Source organism: Rissa tridactyla, chromosome 3 (genome assembly GCF_028500815.1).
Source record: "Rissa tridactyla isolate bRisTri1 chromosome 3, bRisTri1.patW.cur.20221130, whole genome shotgun sequence".
NCBI lineage: Eukaryota > Metazoa > Chordata > Aves > Charadriiformes > Laridae > Rissa > Rissa tridactyla.
This window is the reverse complement of record NC_071468.1, coordinates 89,716,065-89,738,924: the sequence shown is the minus strand read 5'-3', so window position 1 is coordinate 89,738,924 and position 22,860 is coordinate 89,716,065. Positions and strand designations below refer to the sequence as shown.

Here is a 22,860-nt window from a genome sequence, read left to right as displayed (position 1 = left end):
AAGAGTATTGATTAAAGTAGGCAAAAGGATAAATTACTCCTCAAGCTCAAGTTTGTAAGGGAAGAAAATTACTGTTGTTCAAGACAAATATGGGGAAAAAAAGTGATCAGAAGTGTTAAAAAGGATGGGAGAGAATGATCTGACCTAAAGATCCCACCTCAGTGTGAAAACAAGGCAGGTGTTTCAGATCTGTTTATAATCAATAAAAATAACCCACTTACTAGACTGGAGTGAGGGTCCACAAGCGTGATGTGTGTGTGCACATGCAAGCACTTCATATGGGGTTAGTTTCACAAAGATAAGGATGTATCAACTAAATGTTTTCAAGACCAGCTGGCCCAGATAACCTGAATCTAAGATTCATTAAAAGGTCGACAATTTTGGAGTTACTGATATTCATATGTAGCAAGTCCTGGAACCCAGAGGAAAATTCTAGAAGAATGGAAAACTATAATTCTGTTGTAAAAGGTCACCTGGCATCAATCCCAGGCATAGTGATGGAACAGATGACATAGGATCATATTAACAACAAACTAAAGCGAAACAACTAGCAGGTTTGAAAGATAATCAGTACCAGTCACTATGTCTGACTTCAATTTTTGAGGGAAAATTACTTGCTTGATTGTAAAGGTAATCGTGCTTTTTTACATTTAGACTTTTTTTAAAATATGAGTTATTTGCCTTAACAAAATTCCTAAACAGAAACACCTTATCAGTAATATAGATTAACAAATAACTGAATTATGTATTGAAAAAAAGTCTGCATTGTTTAGGGAAGCAAACATAATGGCATTTCTCCAGGAGGCCTAGCATTCAACATTGTCAACAACGACTTGATAGTACAGCTTTCATACTGCTGATAAAGTTTACTGAAGTGATAGAAAGACTGGTGAAATATTAAGTGATGTGAAGGTCTGAATGGTCATGTAAAATACTGGGGACTTTGATCCAGAGAAACACAACTATATATCACAGAATCGTTGAATTCTGATTGACAAACATGTCTGGAGGTCATCTACTCCAGCTTCCTGTCCAAAGCACAGCAATCTCTTACAGGAGGTCAGGTCAGCTGCCGTTTTGTCTGGCCAGTCTGTCCCCTCCAAGGACAGAACCTGTTCCAGTGCTGCACAGTCCTCCAAATAAAAGACTTTGTTCTAATGTCATGGCCAGTAAACCTCCCAAAATGCAGGTTTTGGCCTCTTTATACCATCTGCCATCAATGAAAAGAGCTTGACTCCATCATCTTTGTAACTGCCGGCAAGCATCTGTAGGCAGCTGTTAGACTCGCACCTTAGCTTCCTCCTGCCAGGTTCAGTAATCCCTCCTCCTTCAACCTCTCCAGGTAGGTCATGCGCCTTAGGCTCCTGATCATCTTGACAGCCTTCTGCTGATGCCAGACAGTCTCTTAATAGTCCTTTTGAATACAGAAGCCCAAAAGCGGATGCAGCCTTCCAGTTTCACTAGCACTGAGCAGAGGAGAAAACTTATCTCAATCTGCTAGCTGTACTTCTCCTTCCTTTCAGGGCCAAGAGGGCAGTTGCGAGCCCTCATTGTCCCTGCTCAGACTTAATGTTATGTGCTATTATTTTGCCCCTTGTGTGGAAATGCATGATCTTTTTATTGAAATCTATATTTCTGTCGACCCAGACCTTAAGATTGTCTTGACTGAAGTTCTCCCATTCACCAGTAAACCCTCCAAATTTAATGCTGTGTTTAAACTTTCTTTTAATGTTGTCTTTAAATTTTCTAAGGAATTTTATCTTCCAGACTCTTGATATAGTTGTTCAATAACAGGACCTTCAATATTTATACTTGATGCACAGTATTTATCCACTCATTACTAGACATCAAATCATTATCTAAACCTGGAAAGTCTGTGCATCCCGTCCATATGCCTCTCAGCTTCCAAATGAGGATGTTGAGGGAGGCAGTATCAAAAGCTTTACCGAAGTCAAGACAAGCTTCATCTACTGCTCCGTGCTCATCCACGTTGAAAGCTGTTTAACCATAGAAGGCAGCCCTGCTGGTCAAGCACATTTTCCCCTTGGTAAATTGGGTAGACCATTTCTGACTGCCTTTTAATGCTTCATATGCTTGGAAATTAATTGAAAGGAGACACACTCCATGGTGTTTCCATGGACTGAGATAAGGTTCACCCACATATAGTTCCTAAGTCCACCTTAACTTTCTGAAAGATGGGTGTAACATTCAATTTTTTGCAGTCATCACGGACCTCCTCTAGTTGCCATGACTTTTTAGGGGTAAACCACCTTGCAATCGCAGAACCAAGGTGTCAACACAAGGAAAAAACAAGTCTTAGATCACAAAGGATCACATATAGGATCTAGCTATAGTCAGAGCTTTGAAAAAAAAAAATCAAGGCGAGAAGGATGTAGAAAAGTACATAAGAAAGGAAGTATGATGCTATTTGTACGTATAATTTTTTTAAAACACATGTTGAAATATATTATATGCTTCTGCTACACATACTGTAAAGGGGATTTTTTTATAATACTGGAGAATGCAATAAAGATCCACAAAAGTGACTGGGAAGGGGAGAAAACGCCTTGAAGTCAGAGTTGTAATGTTCACTTTATTTCAAAGATGATGTAGAGAGTTCTGTAATTACCTTTGGAAAGGGGAGGCTGGGGGCACTAACTTCTCTAATTTTCCATGAAAGGTGTAACAAGAGCCACTGGATGAAAGCTTTTCTGGATAACATTATTTAATCAAGTTCATGACACTTGGCTCAATATATTAGTAACTGGGTTAAATATAAGGAATCCACAGATCAGAGAAGATGATAGAATGGCTCCGTTTGCCCTTTTGCTCTATGAATCTTAAATTTTATTGTCGTATCAAAATTATTCTGAGAATATTAAATATAATAGAGACAGTAAATCTATATCAGAATATCAAGTGTAAATCTTCTGATACTTCTTTCAGAATATCTCACCTGCAGAACAGAAAGCCAAATGAAGTGTAAAATAGAGGACCTTTCCCCTATAATAAATTAAAAGCAAGTCATTTTTCATGTGGCGAGGCACTAACACTGTGACCAAAGTGCTGAAGAATTTAATGTAATACAAAACTTATAAAAAAAAGACATGCCTTCAGGTCAATGTGCGGCTATAAACAAAAACAGAAACAATGCTTCATTGCATTAGGGAAGCAATAAAGAAAATAAAATCACTAAGTTGTTCATGTAATAAGGGTTAGGATTGAGTATCAATGTATCCCAGTGGTAAAGTAGATACCCACCCACATTAAAGTGCAGAAAACTCTTAAAATTTTAATTAACCCTTGTTTGAACAACAGATCACACACAGAGTTTTCCAAGGAAAAAACAAAAAAGAAGTCATTCTGTTAGCAATGAGATAATGAAGCAGGTTTCTGTAGCGCAATAACACTCTACTGCCTTAATTCTTTGATAAAGCTTGAGACATTTCACAAGGCAACAAGTATGAGTGATTGGTGAATCCATCTTGGCAAATATCTGTCCAAATCAGAATGACAAATATGCAGAGAAGTTTAATGTTTCAGGTTTTTCCTGCTCTTTTCAGGTGATGTCAGATTTTCAAGCTGCTAATCACGCTCAAAGGAGTGTGATACAAGCTCCCCAGAAATTTTTTGTTAAAGACACTGACAAAGGGGTAGAAGTCCCAAAACATTTTTTCCTTATACCAGACTGCGCTCAGCTGCACAACCAGTGCTTACGTAGTTTTTGGATAGCATGCCAAATAGGGGACAAAAGTAAGGGACACAGGAAAAGAAAGAGTCTTGCTGGAATGCAATTCCTGGGGAGAGGGGTGGAGGGAACATTAAAAAAGGACAAGAGAAGCAGGAGCTGAAGACACTGAGGTTAAATCACAATGCATAAAGGTGTAAGAAACATGGTTTCACTAACTTTGCTTTTCAAAGAACTCCTTGTTTTCCTGAAGACTAGCAGTGCCCACCGTCACCCCAAAGCCAGGTTTGCTTTTGAACCGCAAGTCTCAAATGGCCCTGTTCTTGCTTGGCATAGTTGCCAGGCAGGGATAAAGGGGGAAGACTTGAAGAGAAGGACAGGCATGTCTCTGTCCCCTCACATACACAAAGAAACAGAGCAAGACTGTAGCTGGATTAGAGAACAGTGGAAGGGGCCAGGTTCAGTCCCGTTAGCCAGCAAGACTGTGGGAATGATGCAGGGACAGTAGGACGCCCATCCATTTAGAACCTTTTAAAGCCCTCCTCACTTCTTTTAGGCCAAAGATCTGATTTACATAAGCAGCACAATCCCCATTCAGAGAGTGTGAGTGAAATTTGAGCCAAACTGCTTTGTTTTCCTGCTTGCCTTGTACCACTGAAATTTCCCTTGCAGTAAATTACCACAGATAAACAAGAAGTGTCTTAAAAATTAGCATCTGATTGCCCTCAAATTAAGCCTATGTGTTTGCCTCAGAGACCTCAGTCCAGAAACAAGAAAATACTATCACAGTTTTACTAGAATACTTACTAGAAAGATGACACAAAATTTAGAATCGATTCCCTAATGGCACAAGGATTGATAGATAATTGTATAATGAAATTCTGTGAAAATAATCAGTAAGTGCATTCTCAGTATTTTCCCTGAATGTCATTTACCTTGCTTTAGCTAATATTAAACCCCCAAATCCAGGTGATTAAAATTGGCAGTGTTCCACTGCAAAATATTTCTTTGCTTCCTGTGGCTTAAACACAAAATAAATTAAAGAGAAACACCATGTTCAATGTGGAAACAACGTTCAACACCACGAGTGTGGCACAGATGACACCACTGTGAATAGCAAGCCTTCCAGCAGTTTTAACATAGTCATGACTGTACTAGAGCAAAGTTTGAGTAAGTGAAATGTGCCACTGGACTCTAATCAACAAAGCATAGGTGTCCGGTGCCTAAATGATCCCATCTGGCCTCCAGCTGCCAATAAAGACATACCCAGGTAGGTCTCCTGTAGGTTTCTCTCTCTTACCTGCCATCCCTATGCAGATATCTCAGGTACCTTTGGCACCCAATGCACAATGAAATACCCAGCATGTAGGGAGCAGAAAGAAAACCGGTTGTAATAATTAGGGAACTCAAACAGCATTATTTCCCTAATCAGTGGTATAGAACCATCATTGAAAAAATAGAAAGATACTCATCCTGGAATCAAACAAGTTAGAATCATAGAATCATAGAATCATTAGGGTTGGAAGGGACCTTCAAGATCATCTAGTTCCAACGCCCCTGCCATGGGCAGGGACACCTCCCACTAGACCAGGTTGCTCAGAGCCCCATCCAGCCTGGCCTTGAACACTTCCAGGGATGGGGCTTCCACCACCTCTCTGGGCAACATGTTCCAGTGTCTCACCACCCTCATGGTGAAGAACTTCATCCTAACATCCAACCTGAATTGTCCCATCTCTAGTTTTAATCCATTCCCTCTAGTCCTACCGTTACTGGACATCCTAAAAAGTCCCTCACCAGCTTTCTTGTAGGCCCCTTTAAGATACCGGCAGGCCACTATAAGGTCTCCTGGGAGCCTTCTTTTCTCCAGACTGAACAACCCCATCTCTCTCAGTCTGTCCTCATAGGAGAGGTGCTCCAGCCTTCTGATCATCCTCGTGGCCCTTCTCTGGACACATTCCAGCATGTCCATATCTCTCCTGTAGTAGGGGCTCCAAAATTGGATGCAGTACTCCAGGTGGGGTCTCACGAGAGTGGAGTAGAGGGGGAGAATCACCTCCCTTGACCTGCTGGCCACGCTTCTCCTGATGTACAAGTTAATAGTCTTGTGAAAAGAGGCGGGGGGGGGGGGGGGGAAGAAAAAAAGGAATTAGAGGATGACCTGGACAAGGATGAGAAAAACACAAGCTTATACACACAAGCATCCACACAGTTCACAAAGCCATTGCAGGACAATAGTATGTGTTGTTTGATCCTCTCTAATAGCCAAAGCAGTAAAGGAAGTTCTGGATTGCATGTGAAAGTCATCCTATGACACAAAACAGAGAAATCACATACTTTTCTTCATTTAATAGGGACTCCTAAGCTTCTAAGTATATTATCAGTGAAATACTTCACATTAATTTTAATATATTATTTGAATGTATTATCAAATATATTGCCAAATTGGATGGAAAATCAACAGTAAATATTTTGGCAACAAAAAAAACTGTTATAAAACTACATTCTAACATCTTCAGACCAAAGAATTGTGAATATAATAATAATATAAAAAAATAAGGTTGGGAAGAAAAACTGTATATGTATAAATCTTTAGTAACTCAGAGAACTAGTGTCTGTAAATATCTTGAAAGTATGATAAAAAAATTAATCACTGTATCAGATAAAGGTGGCTATGACATGAAGAGTACAACACCAAGAACCAAAAAGGAAAATTAACATCTTGCAGAAGACAGAAGAACATTCTCCCTTCATCAACACTGAGGCAACTGTAGAAATAACCTAAACTTTTCCATTAAGTGTAAAATAAAGATCTGAATTTCCTATTCTGGTCTTCTACAAAATGTCACTCTCCGTTGTCCAAGAGTCTCTACATTCTATCTGAGCAAGACTTTCCTATATTAAGATGTACCTACATTTTTAAATGTCATTTTTTGCCATGCAATATCTGGTTTCAGAATACCCCCTAATTTATACTTTCCTTGGCAGAACAGTAGTAGGCTGGAATTCCCCTTCTCTACAGGAAACCATCGCTATGTTCCCTTGTGTAACTGTTTTGCAGCTCACAGCTTAGCTTACATTTAGAAGTTGCACCTAGAAGAAACCTGCGATCAGCTACGAGCTCTTCTTTCTCCCCTCTGGAAGTTCCTGCTCCCAGATAAGAAGGAGCCCCAGAGCTTGCTTAAACTGGTATATTTTAACTCAAAACCCAGTCATTGCACCCAGGGACTGGGCAGTAACCAGATCCTATATAGGAAATCTCCTTTCATGTCCTTATCTTGCTTTCCCCAACCTGCCTTTGATCCTTCACTCATAAAATTGGCTTGTGGTATCTGTTCTGGTTATACTTTCCAAGAAATTGTAAGATTATTCCAAACGTGTTTCTAAAAAGACCTCTCCATAGGTAGACATTCATGATCTCAAATTTCAGGTAGCATTACACATAACACCATGGGCAAGGTGTTTCTACCCTCCAGGTCTGAGATCGGAGCTCAGTAAGGAATTTGTTCCCATACATTCTTCTAGGACATTGTCATCATCTCTTTCCTCACAAATCATCATAACACCTTCATCATTCATCAGTCATTTAAAATATACTGCTATGGAACTAACAAGCGTGTGTTTTGTTTTGTTTCTTTTTGCCTCTCAAATATTTTTATCTTGCTAATTTATTCCCCTTTGCACATAGATCCTCTGTCATTTCCCTCTTAAAGGCTTGAGTGACTCAGATCTTTGATAACACTGCAGTATATCCCACGCACACTGTGTTGAGCTCACACTTTGATTATTTTCATAAAGTCTATTTATAGACTGATGTTTGATGAAGTTTGTAGTAAGACAGATAGAGTACTCCATTACAAGCCTGGGTAATATTTAAAACTTTCTAATGTCGGATAGTTGCAGGTAACCTGAGTAAGTATTACAGTAGATTTGCATAGATAATTGACAAATGCTGGCTGTGAAAATACACAGAAAAAAATAGCTAATTCACGCAAAATACATGTACCGTTTGTGAACCTCTACCTTGGTTTTCAGTTGGGTGTAAACAGAGATTTTTACCTTGGTATACAACAGCGTCTTCCGCAAATTTTTTTTGCAAGCTGATTTTGCCCTTTCTTTCTTCAGCTCTTTCTTTCTACTTTTACAGTTACCTGTGAATTCTTTCTGTAATTTATCTTTTCTGTCATCTCTTCTTGTTTGTTGGAAGCATGGATTCAAATCAAACACGGTAGCAAGGGGAAGTGGCTCTCTTTCGATAAAAAGGGATGAAAGTGAAGGGACTGTTTTCTGAACTCTATTGGCTACAGACTAATTCAGAGTTTACAACATTTCGAAGGAAACTTCATTATTTTCTGCACTAAGTAGAGTCTCTTTGACATAAACACAAAAACAACAAGAAAATACCCCAAAAGTTTGGATATGCAGCTTGAACAGGTAGACTGGATGAGGACACAACATTTGCTCTTTCAGGCAAACTATCCCATATGTACATATTTGTGAAGTGAGGGCAAACAAAAATAAAAAATGAAAGTTAACTAGAACATGCAGAATATTCTCAAGCAAGAGAAAGCACCGGTGTCTATTTAATTTCTAATTAAACATCTTTAGCCTCAGTTAAAATGGTGGGCTTGGGGTTTGTTTTGCAGAGTTTCAAACAGCTAAGGAACTGCGTGCTGGGAAAATGCAATATAAACACTCCTGCTAACAGTGAATTATCTTGTATGAAATACCCAACGACTTCACATGGATAGGCTTTGTTGCATGTCTTTACATGAAGCATCAGAACCTTCCCATTCTTCCAGAAGAGTCTGACCTCATTAACCTACACAACATAGTTAAAGATATGAGAAAATATACAACATTTCTAAAGAGTGGAATGAAAAAATGTAGGTCTCTGACGAAATGTAATGTTAAGAGTTGGCTGATTAAATGGACAAAATGTACTTTAAGAAAGTGCATTGGGATTAAGAAAAATAACCCATCAATTAATTTTGTTCAGTCTTCATACTTAAGCCATCCTGCACATGCTTTAAAAATAGTCTGGTTAAACAGGATGCAGAGCTATTTAAATACAAATACTGTTAGTACTGGGATCCAAGACAAGAGGATCAGGCTTAAAACTTGTCTGGTTATGGCACGTGCTGTGACCAAAAAACTACTTCTATTTGCATGTCTCAATGCAAACCTCTGGTACCCAGAATAACAGGATTCTCAGTGTTTGACCATCACAATCTCTGGATTTCAATTTCATAGAAATGCACAAAGGGGTTTTTTTCTTTTTGATTGAGGGAGATTTTGTTGTTTTGGTTTTATACAGTTTCAGGACTTTATTTTTAATTAGTTTTACTATGTCTTTATTAGCCTGGCATTCCTTATCACCCTATTTCAACTGTTTTAGTATAGGAATAGGAATAAGCTTTTCCAGTTTTTTAAGATGTTGTTTTCTGTCTTTGATCTATTCATAAATTTAAAATACTCCATAGAGGAGGGTTTCTTAAAATCTTTCAAGAAGTTGTTCTTATAAAATGATTTTCCACGATTAAAGAATTTTATCACAACATTAACAAAACTGTAAAAGAATTCATCCATTATCCATTTGTGGGCAACTGGCCCACAGGAAAAGCATTAGTAAAGATTGTGGCGTGATTCCCAAGAAGGAATCAAGATGCCTCATGTCTGTATCCAATTTGGACAACCACCACAGAGGCAGCAGTGTCAGCCAAAGAGGAGAATACACAATCTGTAAATGATAGATTGCATCATCACCTGAAGCAATAATTTGTGTCCAGGTATCACAATAAACTCAATAGATTCCATTTCTCAAAGTTCCTTCTTATCTTACAGCTCACACACAAGAACATGATGTGCAGCTGAAGACTTGGCATTCACCAAAGAATAAAAGAGGATTTCCAGCTGGATCCACGAAGTGCTTCCTTTTATCAAGGAGCACAGTGTGGTTAATGTCAAAAGAAGTGTTCAAACAGACCAGCAGAGATCTGACTTCCCCTTGTAACAAATACGGGAAGAGCATCCAGTGTACAGCAATACCCAGCTACGCAGCAACACCTCTGGTTAACAAATTTGTGGCATAACATATGAAGGTGAGGGGAAAGGGTACATGTCAAACCAACACGGGTTTTTTGTAGGAAAAAAACCCAACAAAACGAAACAAAAACCAAAAAACAACCCCAAACCAAAACAAAATTGCACTCCCAAGTCTCTACAGATGTTACCACTAAAGAACCAGTTAAACCTTTTTCTTTCCCCTGCAAATTAAGTTTTATTATGGGATCAAACATATCCCAGCAAAATGCCGTTATAATGGCCAATCTTCTGCTGCACAAAATCTAATAAAGCTTTTCGAAGACTAACCATAATCTACATGGGAAGCTTTTGGAGAAGACAGACAGAGACTTTGTAAGTAAAAACAACTGGTCAAGTGTCAAAGCCCCACTCAAACCCAATCATTTCAATGGTAAGATAGCTTCAGAGGAGGGACAGCCAGCCAAAGCCTGCAAGCGGAATGAGGATCAATGCCTGTGCCAGTGTACGTGCTTCAGCTGAGTATCCATTGCAGTTTGCGGGCAGTACACACGCACAGAGGAAATGAAAGAGGTGGAGAGGAAACATATGCAAAACTGGTCACCCACCACATATTTGAAAGCCCTCTTAGGACTGACTTATCACATTGTATTGAGAAGACCTTGCTTGATGGGGACATCAGTAGAGAGACTGTGCTGTAGAGACGGCTATAAAATCTTTTTTTCTCATAGCAGTGGAAAAAGTTGAGATCGGGTGGGGGACAGTGAGATAAATGGTACAAATAACTAAGAGAGTTGGCTCACATCCTCCTGAACCCTTGCCATAAACAATGTCTGGGAATGGCCAGAGGCTGCTCCAGGATAGGAGCTGTGCTTGTTCCGATGGCAGAAAACTGGAATTTCCAGCACGAGCTCCGTGTGAATTACAACAAGGTCAAGCCGTCCAAACCTGCACTTTTCTGAAGATCTAGAGAGAACAGAACTTAAATGCCCACATCTAATTTCATCATTATTATTGTCCCAAACCTTCAGTGAACTTCAGAGAAAACTGACTCAGCAGGTCTGACAGCTGGTCTCAGAATCAGCCAGGAAAGGGCACTGGGTGGTCAAGAGATAACATCGTTTTTAAGATTTTTACCACACCAAGGCAACACATTTTTTTCTCCTTTGTTCAGTGTAGCTCACTGCCTGTCCTGTCACCTTGCAGAATCAGTAGTAACACCAAAGAGACACATGAATTTACTTTAAAATATAGGATTTGAAAATAGCAGGAATACAAGAAGCTCTTAAAGACTGTGTTTCCAAAATCTTCAGTGAATGTCCCCAGTAATTATCATTCGGATGTTGGGAGAATCGTTTTTATAAAAACATTCTGCATTCTCTTTGTTAAAATTACATCAAAGTGATATAAATAATGTCTTCTCATTTTATGAAAATAAACGATATGCTTAAAACTCCAGATACACACCAGGAACACTGAGAACACTAATAGCATTTGGATTTTATAATGATGAATTAACAAGTAAACAGGAAACCATCGTTTTGAAAGTCTCATGAGGCAGATAAGGAATGAGAGAGTTCTGTCCAACATATATCACTTCACATATTTCTATGCATACCTAATAAATACACTTTACCTAAACGCATATATGTTTGAGCACACACATATGTGAAAAGACTCAGGGAAACAATTTCCAGATTAGCTTAAATAAAAAATACAAACAATTTTAATTGAATACAGTACCAGAGTAGCACAGTTAAGCTTTCAAAATTTAAAAACCGTCCAAATAATTTTGCACAGGAAACCTTACATTTTTCTTCTCTCTCCTACATGCCAAGACAATGTTTCGTTCAAGTATCATACACTTATTTCCCCCCAGAGATCCTCTGTCTATTTAATGCACAGGATGGACTGTTCTCAATGAAAAAACACTTAATGAAAATAGATCAAAATACTTAAATGTTTAAATATGTAGTCTTATGGCTTATTTATATGGTATTATAGAAAATCTGTTCTGAAGACAACATAAGTTTCATAAGGGTTTATTTCCATGGAGTTCATCCACATAATATGCATTTCACAATAAACAGTTATTAGTCAAACAACTAAAAAAAACCCATGTAACAAATGAATAATTAGCAAAATAGAAGTGTGGATTACAGCTCATGACCAAGCCACAAAATCCATCTTCTCTCCTTCAGCATTCCTCTGTCCCTCAATTTTATGTGCCACAAAGGAGGAAGGGATTCCGCAGGGAGCAGCTGCCTTTATGACACAGCCCCGATTCACCCTCTGAGCACTGGACACCCTTGGAAAAAATGATTAGTGCTCCTGCAGTTCAGAACTGCATAACTGTGAGCGCACATGCACACACGTAACTCCTCCAGAAGCTGTGTAACAGCAGCATTCAGTGCTGGCTTTCAGCTGTCTTATTCCCAAGTTTTTTGGTTTCTTCCTGCCCTGCTGCCTCCTTGCTCCCTCGCAACACTGACACCTATCTTGCCACATGCACAAGGCTGCTTTCCCGCCAAGAGCCTAGCTCTCCTTCTTGACTTTTCTATTTGTCCTCGAACCAAGAGTTTCAGGTCCCATGCCCAATGTCGCAGCAGCTCCCAGCCATGGTGAGGACCGATGGGTCCCATGCCACCCCCTGAGGGAACGTGTTCAGCCTGGCTCTGCTGATGGGACATGGGTGCTGGCAAGGGGTAGCGCACATCATCATCATCATTAATTAACTGTCAGCTGTCACAAGTCTGACCATCTTCAAACAGGTTTTCAAAGGTTCAACCCTGGGTACATTTATAAAGGATCAACCACAGGAACTACTTTCCATGCCCCAAACACCCTCTACTATCCTTGCTCCCATATGGGGCAGGTTAAAAATACACATATTTTTATAAAGAGATATATTTTATAAAAAGATACATATATTTTTATAAGAGAAAAATGGATAAAATCTTACTGAAGTTTCAGCTTTTTTTTTAGTCTATTATTTTTATTACCCGCTTCATCTTTCCCACCTTCCTTTCACCCCCCCCCAAAAAAGGAAGTCAAACTTTTAGTGTAGGAAACTACAAACAAATTAAACTTTGGAGAAGTTATAAGCTGTTGAAAACAGTGCTTTATAATGGAAATTACCAGGCAGCCTTAACTATAGCCATTTCTACTTAGGCTGCCTGTAATAACTAACTGCGATGAGCTCAAATAACGAGAAGGTGGCATTCAGACCCTGCGGTGGCCGGAGCAGTTAGCATTGGCTGCACAGCGTTTGGGAAATGCGTTAGTTGAGAAGGTCCAGCCCTGTGGTCTTTGGAGCACTTGCCTGTGGTCCACAAAGAACTGTTTGGTTACGTGATGCTGGATCTCCTCATTTCCAACTGCTAAATCACGTTAAAAGACAGATTGGGTTTCCTAATATTTGTCTCAATGTACACAGGCCACCGCAGAAAGACAAGTTAGTGTAGTTGTTTGGAGGAAGGGAAAGTTGGTGCCCTCACAGATGAAAGAAAAGCACATCTGCAAGATGAGTCCTCTCAGAGGATCCAGTCTGTACTGTGAAACGGTGGGAAGCCTTGCGTTAGACCATTAAATTCACTGGTATTTGTAGAACACTTATAGATGAGGAATCTTTTCCCTTACCCTCCTGCCTCCCCCCAGCCTGCAACCAGTTTTTTAGTGCATCAGTGGGGAGATAGCAGAGTCATCCCTGTGAACCCAAGGCCTTACTGATTTATGTGGGAGTCCTCCAAGTGCATTGTGAAAGCTGCTTCTGTCTTTCTCAACTGCAATAGAAATAAAAGCTCCATAAGAGTCTTGCTCAACTTCATCTGAAAAACCTCTCCAAGCAAAAACAATTGCACCAAAGGAAGCGAGTCCCTCCTCCACATCATTTAGAAGACTCAGCATATTCATTGCAATTGCGATACAGGCGCCTTACTGTAAACATAGACAAGAGAGAAAGGGAAACAAAAAAGCAGAACTAGCTGTTATCTCATCCACGTCCATGCGCAGAAGAGAATCACACAGGGCAGAGCTGAGGCAGGGAGGCAGACAAACAAAGAAGCAGTAGCTCCTTGGGCAGCTTCATACAGACAACTACGTACAAACACGCCACAAAGTGAAGACTTCTCAAACGCGGATGAAATAGGATTAAATGACTAGCTGTTATTTACAACACTGTCTGCCTTTGCTGTGCACCTTGCTATTTATATATGAATAATTAGGGGACTAGAACATCTCTCTTATGAAGAAAGACTGAGGGACTTGGGTCTTTTCAGTCTGGAAAAAAGATGGCTGAGGGGGGACCTTATCAATGCTTATAAATACTTAAAGGGTGGGTGTCAGAAGGGTGGGGCCAGGCTCTTTTCAGTGGTGCCCAGTGACAGGACAAGAGGCAACGGGCACAAACTTGAGCATAGGAAGTTCCACCTAAACATGAGGAGGAACTTCTTTACTTTGAGGGTGGCAGAGCACTGGAACAGGCTGCCCAGAGAGGTGGTGGAGTCTCCGTCTCTGGAGACATTCCAAACCCACCTGGACGCATTCCTGTGCAACCTGCTCTAGGTGACCCTGCTCTGGCAGGGGGGTTGGACTAGATGATCTCCAGAGGTCCCTTCCAACCCCTACCATTCTGGGATTCTCTAATGCTCATCTAGATCACTGTTGGTCCAAGATACAGCGTGCCTCTCTGTGTTCAGAGCACCATTTTGTTTGCGAACATGGAGAATGAGAAGGGGGATCTGTGACCTTACCCTTTGAAACATATCTGACAGGGATGGCCAGAAAAAGAAAACATGAAAAGAGCCATCAGTGCAATGCGACTGTATGAGCCTGACTGAGGAAACTCTAGTACTTGACATTCTCCAAGTGGAAAAAAAACCCCAAACATATAGAAATTTAATATAAAATATCTATATTAACACTCTAATATTTTTAAAATGCATACAGATGAATATATTCGTGTGCAGTGAAAATTTCAGTGACTACTGTAATTTTGGATACATTGTTACTTTCGCGCATTACATATGGTATGATACTTTACCTTAAAATTAAACTTAGAATCAAATTCCTGTACCTGAATTAATTCCAACATCACAGTATTTATCAAATACTACTTTTAGAAATAGTTATTGAAGAGATCATAGTGTGAATATACATTTTTATCATTAAAGAAAGAAAGAACTTCATACTAAGAGGATTAAAACTTTTTTATACAAGGAAGACTTCTGGTTAAAAATTGTGAGCAAACAGAAGAAGATCACACAGGAAGAGTCAAACATCCAAAATCTGTCAACCCAGACAAAAGAGGAGGACAGTCAGTTGGCTAATCACAAATCAAACGGCCAGTATTGATGTTTCACACAGGGATGTGCTACCCATTGAATTCAGGGTAAGGGTTCTTCAGCGGTAAAATGTTTCTCATTTTCAGCTAAGAACCATCTTAAGTGGCATATGGGAATCAAAACCAAAGAAGACATTCTTTTTTGTTTCAATAAAATCATCATCTGCTTGCCAACTACAAACCAGAAATCCTACAACATTTACATGAGTTGCATAGGAGCTGGCTGGTTTTTCTTCTCTACACGGCAGCGAGGAAGTACAACCTGGAAGCCAGAGGCTTCTGTGGGTTTGGCTCTGTTTCCAAGTCCATCTTCAAATTGAAGATAACTAAAGGCCAAATTGCAGTCTTGGTTGGATCGCCACAGGTTCAAAGATTTATATATCACTTTTTTATTGTTTGTTATTATTTTTAAACAGTTCTTTTTTTCTGGTAGAAAACAGCATTTGAAAGGTTCCCTCTGAAACATCTTTTGACTTCTCAAGGTCTGGATTCATCTTATCTAATTTCAGAAACTTGCCTAAATCACTAAGTACTGTACTTTTAGTCAGTGGAGACTATCTGCCTTTTCAGTCATTATGAAAAATCTTCTGTCAACTGCAGAGAAAACCTTGCATGACTAGATTTATTATTTGCTTGTCCCAGTTTGGGTGGGATGAAACCAAAGTCAAGACTGCATGGTAAGGTTTCCAGCTTTTTATATTCCAAATACACTTGAGTTCTAACTGAAGGATGAAGAGAACAATCTTATCTGTTGGATTTTGGGGTGTATTTGTTTAGGGTTTGTTTTAATTTGTCAACATAAACCAATGACAGACTTTTTAAGGAGAGTTTACCTCAAGCATGTATTTCCCTCAATTTCTCAAAAGATTTAGGAATGGTCTCACATCTTTTCCTTCTAACCTCATCCAGTGGTGGTTGCTGCACAATGTAGCCTGATGATATCTAACTAAATGTTATGCTTCGACAAGACCATCTTCAGTGCAAATAACTAATTTCAACTTTCCAATAGCCTGTCTTGACCCAGCAGCTTAGAGCAGAATATGGTACTATTAATCATATTTTATTTCAGGCCATCTTACATATCTTTCTGTGGTTATAGAATTATAGAATTATAGAATCATCAAATCTAGAATCTGCTTAGAGCAGAATACGGTACTATTAATCATATTTTATTTCAGGCCATCTTAAATATCTTTCTGTGATTATAGAATTATAGAATTATAGAATCGTTTAGGTTGGAAAAGACCCTTGGGATCATCGAGTCCAACCATCAACTCCACTCTACAAAGTTCTCCCTTACATCATATCCCTTAACACCACATCTAAATGAGTCTTAAACACATTCGGGGATGGTGACTCCACCACCTCCCTGGGAAGCCTATTCCAGTGTCTAACCACTCTTTCTGTGAAGAATTTTTTCCTAATGTCCAGCCTAAACCTACCCTGCTGCAGCTTGAACCCATTCCCTCTTCTTCTATCGCTAATTACCTGTGAGAAGAGACCAGCACCAACCTCTCTACAATGTCCTTTCAAGTAGTTGTAGAGAGTGATGAGGTCTCCCCTCAGCCTCCTCTTCCTCAAACTAAACAGTCCCAGCTCCTTCAATCGCTCCTCATAAGATTTATTCTCCAGGCCCTTCACCAGCTTCGTTGCCCTCCTCTGCACTCGCTCCAGCACCTCGATATCTCTCTCGTATTGAGGTGCCCAGAACTGGACACAATACTCAAGGTGTGGCCTCACCAGTGCTGAGTACAGGGGGACAATCACCTCCCTCCTTCTGCTGGTCACACTGTTTCTAATACAAGCCAGGATGACATTGGCTTTCTTGGCCACCTGGGCACACTGCTGGCTCATGTTCTGGATCCTCTAGAATCGTTTGATTAAATTGTAAATCATAATACATGCCCCTCAGAGTAGGTAAGGCTCGTGGGACCCAGTGGATTGGCACCCAAACCAAAGATTTCAGATTGGCTCCCGTGGTGTGAATGACTGTTTCAGAGAAGGACAACAGCCACAATGCTCATTTACTGGAGCTGAGAAAAAAAGGCTGTCTGTCAACAACAGCAAAATAACAAAAGAAACTGGAAGGAAATGAAAGTAGTTTGCTGGATCTAGCAGAAACATTTCACAAAGAAATTGTGGTTCATGCTAATTTTTGCTTAAAGATGTTTCGAGTTTGACAGCAACCACTTTCTTGATCACTGAATGAACAACTTGGCATTCGCTCATCACATAACACTCCTAGTCTCAAAGGTAAATCCAGAAGAAACACACTGTGTTTTCCTCTATATGCAGCCATTCTCTATGAGCTTGATCTGATGGTCTCAGAGGCAATAGCTCATCAGTGGTCCCTTTGCGCCTCTCCAGGCCTGGACCAGGTGGTGATGGGGACACTTGTCACTGTGCTCGCTATCTCACATCCCCATGGCTCTCAGGGAAAAGTAGAAATACAATTACAAGGGGAAACTCAGTGGGGAGAGGTGGGGAAGGGCTGCCACAAAGAGATGTGGATGCAGAAGCAGGGTGAGGGTGGAGATGGGCAGCTCAGCCAGGGCTCCCCAATGCACCAGCATGCTCTAGGGAGAGGGGAGGCACTGGGATGGCCTCTCACACCACAGAGTGAGCATTTTGAACTTCTGATGGCCTTAATGTCATGACTTCCTTGCACGTTTCCCTCCAGAGACCCTGCGATCCTACAATGTTTTTACAGTCATTCATTTTTTTTTGTCTCCTTGTAGCACCTCTTCCTACCTCGCCTGCCCCACCTCCCCCATTAGGTCTACCACTCTAGTTACATCCTCAGTGTTTGTTTTTCCTCTTCTTGTGAGCCTGTTAATTAATTCTTTTCAGATTTCCATTTTCTTCCGAACTAGACAAGACTATATGTAAAACAAGCCAAGAAAAGAGTAAGTTTCAGCACTGTCACCAGACCAGCTGTTTCCATCTTCCCTTCCTATGCTATAAACTTGTGGCAAAGGGAGTGTCCCATATGAGATACAGGTATTCCCTATGAATCTCTAATGGAAAAGGGGACCGTTCTCGGACAAGCCTTCTTTTTAGATGATCCGATAAGTTAACAGTGACAATTAAAGAGCCAACCAACTTAAAAATACATCCACTCAGAAGTTTACTTTCATAAACTAATTAAAAGAAATGCTGTGTGTTTGCTGTGTGCATATACACCCTCGCAGCATTTTTCCTGTCACTGCAGCAGATATTTGGTACATAACCTTCGCTCTCTGCTTTGGATTTGCAACAGCATGTACTAAGAGATGACTTACCCAATGGCATTCTTTAAAGCCCATTAGAGCAATGAGCTCTAGCCATGAGTTATACATGTCTCCTTAATTACCGGGAATAGGATTGTCTAGGGACATTGCAGAGTCTACGTCACAGGTTGGACACATGTCTGCCTACCAAGACTTGTTATACCTATCCTTAGGCATAACAAGGTACTGGCCTTGTTATTGGAAAGTGTCCTGGATCAAACCTTCTCAACATTTTTTGCCTATTCCTTCAACAAACAGAATTCTTCATGCTTCTCTGTACAGGGATATTCAAGAGGCATACAAAGTTAGTCCCTGCCTACTTGAGCTTTCAAAGGACCCCATCAGTAGGTGTAGCAAGCAAATGCAAGGCAAGATGGATGCTTGAGATCCTTAGATTTATAGCTATAATATTTTTTCATAAAAAGCAATGGCTAAAGTGGAAGAAGAAATTATTCAATCCTTGGTTCTAGTACAGATCTCTTATAGCAAGCGTAATCAATTTACGCTCATTGAAAACTTTAATCTATCCTCATGTCCTACTTCACTTCAACTAGCCAAACTTCAGCTAAAATAAAAAAAAAAAAAAAGTGTGGTGGGAGGGAACAAATTCCATTAAAAAGAAATCTTTTAAATTTAAATTAAAAAAAAAAATTAAAAGAAAATACTGATACAAACAATGATGGCTTAAACTACGCATTTCCAGATCTCTTTCAGTGGTTCTGTGGAAAGAAGTAGAAACCACGGAAGTGGTTAGTCATCATGATCGTAAAGGGGTTTTTTAAAGCAGTTCCAGTTGTTTATTATCATTGATTTAATGAAAAGAAGCTCAAAAATGTTCACTGATGCCTGTGATTGGAATGAAACTTTAAAACACAAAGTGATTTTTTAAGAACTGGGTTTGCCACCCCCTGAGAGAGGCAGACAGACAGAGACTCTGAGAAGTGGCAACTGGAGAAAGAAACCAAAACACAAAAACATACTACTTTCTATGTGAGAAGACATAAGGGAGCTTCCTTATTTTGAACACTTCCCCTTCCCTCTTTCTCACCAACACACACACACATATGCAGAGAATACACACCCCCACAGACGGCTCCTGAGCCTGTAATCCCCCACTGAAAATCTTTCTTGCTGCTTTAATAAACTGAATTCTCTTTGGAATGAAAGAGATTAAATAAAAATTCCAGCACAACAGAGCAGGCAAGCCTAAGGCAGGAATGAATGGCCAGGGCAAGATCATAATAAATAAATAAATAAATAAATAGAAATGCAGAAACAGTGTCAGATGAAAACTTTCATCAAAATATAGTCCTTGCATGTCCCTGTTTTCAGATGCCCATTAAATTGAATTCTGCTTGGGTTCAGCTATATCTTAGAGACTGACCTGTGAGGTCAGAGTTTAAAGGTTGACAAAAAAAGAAATCTCATGAGTAAAAGCCCTATCAGAGAAGTCTTCACTTTATTTGCTCGCAAAAGAGGAAGACAGAAAAGAAAAAAAACACCAAAGTATTTCAGGAACAGATCCAAAAAGAAGAGAGTACTAAAATTAGAGTAACGCTACAGTTTATTTAAATTTTGAGTGTTTGGAATACACTTTATTGCCTAGCACCATATAACACAGAGGAATTTAGGAACAGTTGATTCTGCTTAATCAGGATTATATGACCTTTCAGTCCTATGTTTTGTAATTCTTTAGTTCGTGACTGGGACTGTTTGCTGCTTTTGCAGTGCCAGCAGGGAAGGTGCTGCAGCACTACAAATCACAATAACAACATCGTGACTCCTACTAATCTGATCTGGGCTATCAAATCTAGTCCTCCAGCACAGAAGGTAACCATATAGCAGAATTTTAGACCATCCCACAGCTTCACTTCACCAAAAACACACACCATCCACCCTATAATAAGCTTAAAGCCTTTCATATACAAAATAAGAAACCTTAGGAAAAGCAACTATGTCACTGGAAAGGGGAAAGATTCCTGCATTAGCAGACAATTACCCTCATGAAAATGCCTAGAGATCAAAAGAATCAATCGATTGCAGCTGCAGCACTCAGACTGAAGTTTTGATAATCTGCTCCTACAAGAAGATGACAATGGGCTGGCTGGAAGCTTCCCACCAGCTGGACCAGAGGCCCAGGTAACTCCAAGCACTGGAAAGTGCTCAAAAAACCAAAAACTCCCAAGCAATAATTCTTGTCAATTTGAGAGAAAATCTTTTCTATCCATAAGCTTAACACCAAGTAGATGAGAAAGTGAAGCAAAGAAAGAAAATATCCAGAAGACAACATAAGCAACTAGCAAAACAGGGCAGGAAGGATGGCCCCTGTGGTCAGCTACTGGAAACTATAAGAAGTGTCAGTGTTTGCATGCAGATACAATCAGATAACACCAGGTCTTCTTCCATGCCTCTGTTGAGAGCAGGAGTAAATCCAAACATCCAAAGTCTTAAACGGGTTACAAATTTGACAGCAGAAAGTTGCATTATCTGTTCATACACTCCCCTCCATGTGATGAGCAATCATCTAGTGTTACTTGTGCTATATGATTATTATTGATATTTTAAAGGCCATATAAATGGACATACGTCGGGGGAAAAATTCAAACAATCTTTCCCCTCTCCAGATTCAGTGATCCTGCCTCTGAATCCAAGTAATTCCCACGTGGTGAGAAACACTGCTTTACTCTGGAATTTAGTCCTCAACAGAAAATATTAAAGAAATCCCCCTTACAATTTGCAGGAGTTTCCTTTTAATTAAAAAAAAACCCAAACTTGAGGCACATATCAACATATTCAAGAGTCAAGTCCTCACAAAGGCCTTGGTCTCACCTAAAAATAAAATGCAGGACATAAAACTATTTTATTTATGACAAACTTACAGGAGATGAATTGAAGAACGTGATTTCAAACTTCTAGTTATCTGCGTGCAATCTCCATCTGGATCCTTTGGATGCATCTGAAACCAAGTTTAAAATTACTGGAATGTATAACCAAGAGCGCTGCCCATGGAAATATCATTTGGCTTTATCAGTACTGATAAAGACTCAGACTAACAAGTGGTACAGTTTGGGAAGCCACAGTTCAAGAAAACACATAGTTTAACTGGAAATTTTCTGGAGGCAATGAAAGAGAAAAATATTCAGAGGGGTAAAAAGACTCCAAAACACAGGCTGCTAAACCTATGGAGGAAAGACCAAAGCGTGTAAACAAAGCGGGAAAGAAAGCACATTACTCTAAGAAAGTAAAAAAACCCTTACAACAAAGGTGCTTGTGGTGGACAGGATAAAAGTAGCATAAATGATAAATAAAAGTAGCATGGATTTATAGATGTTGCGGTTAGAAATTTGGGAAAAGTTTTCTATTTAAAAGGACAGTGAAGTGCTGGAATAGATTGCACTCTAGACCTTAAATGGTTGCATCTATAAGTGTAAACATCTGTTAACTTGTTTAAAAGCCAACTTAATTAAATTAGCACAAATCCCTGTGTGGCATTTCATTGAGTTAGTTAAACTAAAATCACAGACTCCTTGGACTAAAAGAGGTCTCAAGAGGTCACCTCGTACGTTCCCTGTTCACAAGCAGAATCAGCTTGTCTCACGTCATCCCTGACAGATGTTTATCTATCCTGTTTTTAAAAGACCACCAAGAATGGAGAGTTTATAACCTGTTTAGACAATCGCTTTACTGTGAGAGTTTTGGTAACCTACACAGCACAGTATTACACAGCCATAGCAAACTAGGAGCGTTCACGGTCAGATGCCAAAGTGATAAAAAGCAATATATTAAGCAACGGTGATTGCTTTCAATCATGTGAACATATTTATTACCATCTCTTAACAAATTAACATACATCAGTTGACAGATGGTAATGAACCAAGTATGCACACAACCTATCACAAATGTGAAATAAAATAAATTTGCTTAAACTGAAATTAAGCCTTTTACCTCCATTTGCCAGGGGCTAAAATCATGCATGTGATTAATTACTTTTCCTCAATTGGCAGTCAAGTAAGTCAGGATAACTCTATTTTTCCTCTAAGCTCATAGTAATTTCCATGATAGGTTGATTTATATATTCTTATTTGAGAACAACATTGAATCATAGAATTGCCTAGGTTGGAAGGGACCTTTCACATCATCTAGTCCAACCATCAACCTAACTCTGACAAAAACCATCACTAAACCATATCTCTATATGTCTACCCATCTTTTAAATACCTCCAGGGATGGTGCCTCAACGACTTCCCTGGGCAGCCTGTTCTAATGCTTAATAAACCTTTCAGTGTAAAAATTTTTCCTGATATCCAGTCTAAACCTCCCCTGGTGCAACTTGAGGCCATTTCCTCTTGTCCTGTCACCTGTTACCTGGGAGAAGAGACCAACACCCACCTCACTACAACCTCCTTTCAGGCAGTTGTAGAGAGCGATAAGGTATCCCCCCAGCCTCCTTTTCTCCAGGTTGAACAACCCCAGCTCCCTCAGCTGCCCCTCATAAGACTTGTTCTCCAGACCCCTCACCAGCT

At 39.7% G+C, this 22,860-nt stretch overlaps 1 long non-coding RNA gene across 1 annotated transcript in view; it reads right to left on the bottom strand.

The window, feature by feature from the left end:
- Positions 1–22,860, bottom strand: part of LOC128907375 (uncharacterized) — a 54,551-nt gene that overhangs the window by 12,199 nt on the left and 19,492 nt on the right. The window contains exons 2-3 of the long non-coding RNA XR_008465569.1: positions 21,217–21,293; positions 13,454–13,509 (exon numbers count right to left, since the gene is read on the bottom strand). This is a non-coding gene — a long non-coding RNA (uncharacterized LOC128907375). The remainder of the gene's footprint in view (positions 1–13,453; positions 13,510–21,216; positions 21,294–22,860) is intronic.